We start from the raw sequence: 7,660 nt of genomic DNA, 5'->3' as shown, positions 1-7,660 counted from the left end.
CACTTAGCGCACGTAAAAGAAAGAACCCACGGCAACAAAAAGAGTTGTCCTTGGCAAAATTATGTAGAAAATACACTTCGATAGGAAAATGAATAAAACTGCATGCAAAAAGAAAAGGTGGCGCTCTGTGTAGTGACACGCTCTCCCAGGGGGCAGAGCAGCCCGAATTTCACACAGAGAAATATGTTGTGACAAAAGAACAATACAATATAATGCAATTCTATAGTATTCCCACATTCTGAAAAGTCCAAAGCTCAGCCCACACACCACCCCCTCCCCACCCCACCCCCGAACAAAGAAACCCTCCCCAATGCAGACCCCAGCTCTGAATGAAGCGACCTTGAGGCTGCTTGCCAGTCGGTCGTTCAACTCATCTGTACCTGGCAGTTCTGTGATAGACGCTTCCTCTTTTTCTGTCGCTCTCTTTTTTTTTTCTGGCTTTTCATTTTTCTCTCAGTCCAGTGTTCGTTTTCTTCTTTGCTGGTCCATTCACCTATATTTCTCTTCAAGGAAGCCTTGGATATTTTTGGTCTTTTTTTTCTTCTTCTGGACTTGATGATTGACTGCTCTGACTGTGTTGTCGTTTTTTTACGCCCAGGACGTGGGAGGTACTTGTCGGCAATTTTAGGTTTTGTATGCCTGTTTAGGATTTTATTCATCACACATAATTTTGTTCATATTCAGGTTAATTAATTATTTGTTGTTGTGTTCACCGGTTGAGAGGGGGAGGAAGAGGGGCAGTGAAATGTTCTGCTGTTGTGTTCACCAGTGGAGAGTTGCAGAGTGGGGGCGGGAAGTGGAGGGGGGGGGGGGCAGCAGTGAAACAGCTGTTGTTGTGTTCACCAGTGGAGAGTTGCAGAGTGGGGGCGGGAAGTGGGGGGGGGGGGGGGGGGGGCGGGGGGGCGGCAGTGAAACAGCTGTTGTTGTGTTCACCCACAGAGGGGGATGGGGCAGTGAAACATCTTTTTATTCACCAGTGGAGAGTGGGGAGGGGATGAGGGGGGCAGTGAAACAGCTGTTGTTGTGTTCACCAGTGCAGAGTGGGTGGGGCGGGGGCAGTGAAACATCTGTTGTGTTCACCAGTGGAGGGGGGCGGGGGCAGTGGGACCGCTGTTGTGTTCATCAGTGGAGGGGTTCGGGGGCAGTGGGATCGCTGTTGTGTTCACCAGTGGAGGGGTTCGGGGGCAGTGGGATCGCTGTTGTGTTCACCAGTGGAGGGGTTCGGGGGCAGTGGGATCGCTGTTGTGTTCACCAGTGGAGGGGGCCGGGGGCGGGGGCAGTGGGACCGCTGTTGTGTTCACCAGTGGAGGGGGGCGGGGGCAGTGGGACCGCTGTTGTGTTCACCAGTGGAGGGGGGCGGGGGGCGGGGGCAGTGGGACCGCTGTTGTGTTCACCAGTGGAGGGGTTCGGGGGCAGTGGGACCGCTGTTGTGTTCACCAGTGGAGGGGGGCGGGGGCAGTGGGACAGCTGTTTGTTCACCAGTGGAGGGGGGCGGGGGCAGTGGGACCGCTGTTGTGTTCACCAGTGGAGGGGTTCGGGGGCAGTGGGACCGCTGTTGTGTTCACCAGTGGAGGGGTTCGGGGGCCGGGGCAGTGAAGCAGCTGTTGGGTTAAACAGTGGAGAGGTGGGGAGGAAGGGGAGGGGGGCAGTGAAACATCTGTTGTTGTGTTCACCAGTGGAGGGAGGGGGGGGGGGTCGATGAAACAGCTGTTGTTATGTTCACCAGTTGAGGTGGGGGGGGGGGGGCAATGAAACAGCTGTTGTGTTCACCAGTGGAGAAGGGGGGGGGGGGGTGGATGCAGTGAAACAGCTGTTGTGTTCACCAGTGGAAGAGGGGGGGGTGGGGTGCAGTGAAACAGTTGTTGTGTTCACCAGTGGAAGAGGGGGGGGGGGTGCAGTGAAACAGTTGTGTTCACCAGTGGAAGAGGGGGGGGGGGGTGCAGTGAAACAGTTGTGTTCACCAGTGGAGGGGGGGGGGGGTGCAGTGAAACAGCTGTTGTGTTCACCAGTGGAGAGGGGGGGGGGTGCAGTGAAACAGCTGTTGTGTTCACCAGTGGAGAAGGGGGGGGGGGGTGCAGTGAAACAGCTGTTGTGTTCACCAGTGGAAGAGGGGGGGGGGGTGTGCAGTGAAACAGTTGTCGTGTTCACCAGGGGAAGGGGGGGGGGTGCAGTGAAACAGTTGTTGTGTTCACCAGTGGAAGGGGGGGGGGTGCAATGAAACAGCTGTTGTGTTCACCAGTGGAAGAGGGGGGGCGGTGCAGTGAAACAGTTGTTGTGTTCACCAGTGGAAGGGGGGCGGTGCAGTGAAACAGTTGTTGTGTTCACCAGTGGAAGGGGGTGGGGGTGCAATGAAACAGCTGTTGTGTTCACCAGTGGAAGAGGGGGGGGCAGTGAAACAGTTGTTGTGTTCACCAGTGGAAGGGGGGGGGGTGCAGTGAAACAGTTGTTGTGTTCACCAGTGGAAGGGGGGTGGGGGTGCAGTGAAACAGTTGTGTTCACCAGTGGAAGGGGGGGTGGGGTGCAGTGAAACAGCTGTTGTGTTCACCAGTGGAGAAGGGGGTGGGGGGTGAGTGCAGTGAAACAGCTGTTGTGTTCACTAGTGGAGGGGGTGTGTGCAGTGAAACAGCTGTTGTGTTCACCAGTGGAGAGGGGAGGGGTGCAGTGAAACAGCTGTTGTGTTCACCAGTGGAGGGGGGTGTGTGCAGTGAAACAGCTGTTGTGTTCACCAGTGGAGAAGGGGGTGGGGGGTGGGTGCAGTGAAACAGCTGTTGTGTTCACCAGTGGAGAGGGGGGGGAGGGGTGCAGTGAAACAGCTGTTGTGTTCACCAGTGGAAGGTGGGGGGGCAGTGAAACAGTTGTTGTGTTCACCAGTGGAAGGGGGGGTGGGGGGGTGCAGTGAAACAGTTGTTGTGTTCACCAGTGGAAGGGAGGGTGGGGGGTGCAGTGAAACAGCTGTTGTGTTCACCAGTGGAAGGGGGGGTGCAGTGAAACAGTTGTTGTGTTCACCAGTGGAAGGGGGGGTGCAGTGAAACAGTTGTTGTGTTCACCAGTGGAAGGGGGGGTGCAGTGAAACAGCTGTTGTGTTCACCAGTGGAGAAGGGGGTGTGGGAGGGGTGCAGTGAAACAGCTGTTGTGTTCACCGGTGGAGAGGGGGCGGGAGTGGGTTGGGGGATCAGGTGTGACGTGTTCAAAGGTCTGGCACAAACTGAACTGCCAACAGGTGGCGATGATGTGGGAATATCTGACCGTGTTGTTATTAATCACGGATTGTGCTGTGGGCCTAATTAGAACGTCCAGTTGTTGAGCACCTGCAAGCTTTAAAACCACTCCCTTCACGCGAAGTGTACTCTCTGTCTGTCTGTCTCTCTCCCTCTGTGTGTGTGTGTGTGTGTGTGTGTGTAAGAATGATATTTTGTTTCCATTTTGGGGGCATGGGGGTGGGGAGTCTCTTTTTGAATGCTGAACTTGGAAAAGTCGTGACCTGAAACCCGCAGATGGATTCTTCAATTTCACACTGTGATCGCCTCTTCACATGGAACACACGGGGCTGGTGGACAGACACAGGTTGTGAGAGAGAATGGGAGAGAAAGACAGTGCGATCCGTGCCGACCCAAGACTGCTTCGTGTTTGGACTGAAGTCGCTCGAGGCGCGTTGTTTGTCCGTGTTTTACAATTTATCTTCATTTCGCTGCTTTGGAGTCGTTTTGAGAAGCACGTTTGCGCGATGATGAGCGAGCAGGTGAGGGGAACACGTTACACTTTACACTGCTGTTGTCCCAAGCAAATGGCAATGTTGAGTGTGTGTGATGGGTGAGTAGAGAGAATGGGGGTGGGCAGATGAATGGTGGTGGTGTGGTTCGAAAGGGAGAATGACTGCCGATTTTTTTTGATTTTTTTTACTCCTTTTACCTTTTCTATCCAAAACTTTATTTTACAATGTTTACAGACTCTGTGGCATGCAAATTACAGTTATGCTCCTTTTTACATGTATGTATTTTAAGTGAAAATTGCTGTCATATCAGCTGTTTAATCATGTGCGCGTCTGTGTGTGTGTGTGTGTGTGTGTGTGTGTGTGTGTGTGTGTTGGAGTGTAACAGTTGTAGTATTGAGAGCATGTTACTTTGTGAGTTTTATGCATTTAAAAAAAAATTATTATTATGATAATAATGATTCTGTTTTACGGTTCTACTGCTTTTTACATGCTTTCTTGTTTCACTTCAGGTACTGGACTGTGAAGCGCTTAGAGCTTACTTATGCTTGAATTATAGCGCTATATAGAAATATATTATTATTATTATTATTATTATTGGAACGCTGTTGCAGAGGGACGTGGATGGAGGGGAAGACAGAAAAACAACAAACAAACAACAACAAAAAGGACTGACAAGATTGCAGAATGGACAGGAAACCCATTTGCAGAGACCCAGACAGAGAGACCCGGACAGAGAGACCCAGACAGAGAATATGATTCTAATTCTGATTCGCACGCATACGCATACATCAACACACAAACACACTCGATTGCACACACAGAGGATTCTGCCACAGAGGTGTTTAACTGGTGATCCTCCACTCCCTGGGTGCAAAACGGAGTTAGACAAGCCAAAGGTTGAAATGTTCCATCGCTGTTCATGGCCATCGGAGCAATGACTTCACATGTGTGTCTGGGGCTCGGCGTAGAAGGTGGGACCCTTTTCTTTTCTCTCGCCATTTCTCATTTCACCCCAACCGGTCAGGTACTACCTGCCTACCAATTCTCACCTGCCTGAAACGAGGAACATCGGAGTAGAGTGCCTTTCCCAAGGACACAACACCATTCGAATGAGACGATGAACAGAGGTTCCGTGTGCAGCATGCACTTGGCGCACGTAAAAGAACCCACGGCAACAAAGAGGTTGTCCCAGGCAAAATTGTATAGAAAGTTCCAATTCGATGGGAAAAAAAAATTGCAGGCAGAAGAAAAATAAAAAAGAAAGACAAAGAAGCTGGCGCTCTCAGTGTAGCGATGCACTCTCCGTGGAGGGAGCAGCCCGAGTTTCATACAGAGAAATGTGTTGTGACAAAAAAGAGTAATACAATACGATACCACAATACAATACAATACAATACCACATTAATACAATACAATACATTACAGTACCACAATACAATACAGTACCACAATACAATACCACAATACAATACAATACAATGCAATACAATACAATACAATACCACAATACAATGCAATACAGTACAATACCATGCTGAAGCGGGGCCTCGAACCCTGATCACTGGTGAACACTGGGTCTACAAGTCCAACGCCGATGTGATTCCACTTTCATGGCGCTCCTTCGTAAGGCTTGACCGTCTTGTTCACCGACCTTTGACCTGGGGAGGAGAGGAGAGGGGGCTTCCAGACTGGTAGACGGGTCAGCCCTCCAGTGGATTAATGGAGGCCGGCAACGGACCAATGGGATTGCGCCACGACAGGAAACGGCGCGTGGAGGCGACAAGGGGAGGGGGGCAGGGGGGTAGGGGAGGGGGGGAAGGCGTGGGGGTGGAGGAGGAGAGGATATGAAGCTTCCGTCTTGGGGAAAGATGTCGCCTCCCTTCCTCTCCACAGGCCGTCACCTCGATCTGTGTCCTTTGTCACTGGGGCTCGGCAGTTTCTTGGTATCCCTTTGTCTGTCTGTCTGTCTGTCTGTCTGACTGGTTTTCTGTCTGTCTGTCTGTCTGTCTGACTGGTTTTCTGTCTGTCTGTCTGTCTGTCTGTCTGACTGACTGGTTTTCTGTCTGTCTGTCTGTCTGTCTGACTGGTTTTCTGTCTGTCTGTCTGTCTGTCTGACTGGTTTTCTGTCTGTCTGACTGTGTGGTGGGGGTGGGCGGAACAAAGCTTGCGCATATTATGCTTCTCTCAGTACCTTGGTTAAATGTCGTTTCGTTTTCTCTCTCTCTCTCTCTCTCTCTCTCTCTCTCTCTCTCTCTCTCTCTCTCTCTCTCTCTCTCTCTCTCTCTCTCTCTCTCTCTGTGTGTGTGTGTGTGTGTGTGTGTGTGTGTGTGTGTGTGTGTGTGTGTGTGTGTGTGTGTGAATTCTAATTTTGACCAGTGATCCTGAAACTATAGATATGTAGTTTTGCTGCAATACGATTCCAAGTTCACCGATGAACTGACAGAGGATGATTCGAACAGATGTTGAGAACTTTCGTCAAAATCAGGGTTCAGAAGCTTCCAGACAGTCGGATGTGAAGCCCAGACAGGCAGCCACAACCAGACATCTTGTGTGGTGGCGTGCCGATTCGGCACAGAGGTGCTCAGCAGTGTGAGCCCCACAAAGCTGAAAGAGAGTGACAGAGATCCTCGGGAACGGGGGGAAGGGGGGGGGGGAGTTTGAGGGGGGGCAGGGAGGAGGGGTGGGGCCAGGGGGGGGGGCTGCATTGCACGAGCGATCCTAATTAATAGCGCTGTTTGCCTTGCGTTAGGATTCATCCTGAGTCTGCGGCATCAGCGTGGACTTCAGGAAATTCTTTTCAACGCTGGAGAAATGAAGTGGAACCCAGCCCGGGAGTGTTGTGCAACGAAAGACTGGAGACTGGAGGCGATCGTGAACAAAGACCTGCGTCAGAAACATCATGTACGTGGAGAGGCTGGTCCTGTGACTCGCACTTTGGTTGGTTGGTTGGTTGCCGTGTTCCTGCGCAGACGATGCACGGTGACTCCGTATCACGCATCAGAGAAGTGACGTCCTCAGAGAAGTGGCTAGTGATGTCATGATGTCATTAGAGAAGTGATCTCATCAGAGAAGTGAAAGGTGGTAAGTGATGACATAAGAGAAATGATGTCCTCAGAGAAGTGATGTCATCAGAGAAGTGATAAGGTAATCACCAGAGAAGCGACGTCCTCAGAGAAGTGGTAAGTGATGACATCAGAGGAGGGATATCCTCAAAGAAGTGATGTCATCACAGGGAATCACCCGGGGAGTGATGTCCTCAGAGTAGCGGTAGGTGACGTCATCAGAGAAGTGACGTCATCAGAGAAATGATAAGTGATGACATCAGAGGAGTGATATCCTCAAAGAAGTGATGCCATCAGACAAGTAATAAGGGAAACACTAGGGAAGTAATATCCTCAGAGTAGCGGTAGGTGACGTCATCAGAGAAGTGACGTCATCAGAGAAGCGGTAGGTGACTCATCAGAGAAGTGATGTCCTCAGAGAAGCGGTAGGTGACGTCATCAGAGAAGTGATATCATCAGAAACGTGATGCCATCAGAGAAGTGAAGCCTCAGAGAAGTGTTCAGTGACATCATCAGAAAAGTGATATCTTCAGAGTAGTGGTAAGTGATGTCGTCAGAGAAGTGAGGTCATCAGAAAAGTGATAAACGATATCATCAGAGTACTGATAAGCAATGTCATCAAAGAAGTGACAAGTGATGTCATCAGAAAATTGAGAAGTGATGTCATAAGAGAAGTGATGTCATTTTGTCAGTTGTCATTGGAATTAACACTGCTGATAACCAATGTTTCACTATGAAAGCCTTTGCTCAAAGTGCATGTTGAAAAAAATATCCCCAGTCAGTGAACCCATGAGGTGTTGACATCCTCACGCAACGTTACCCTCTGCAGTCAAGGGCCACAACTCCTGTGGCACTTCGCGCGTGCAGCGCGAGCGGTCCAGCTGAG

Source organism: Babylonia areolata, chromosome 4 (genome assembly GCF_041734735.1).
Source record: "Babylonia areolata isolate BAREFJ2019XMU chromosome 4, ASM4173473v1, whole genome shotgun sequence".
In the NCBI taxonomy this organism is placed as follows: domain Eukaryota; kingdom Metazoa; phylum Mollusca; class Gastropoda; order Neogastropoda; family Buccinidae; genus Babylonia; species Babylonia areolata.
The sequence above is the reverse complement of the archived record's forward strand: the minus strand, read 5'-3'. Positions refer to the sequence as shown.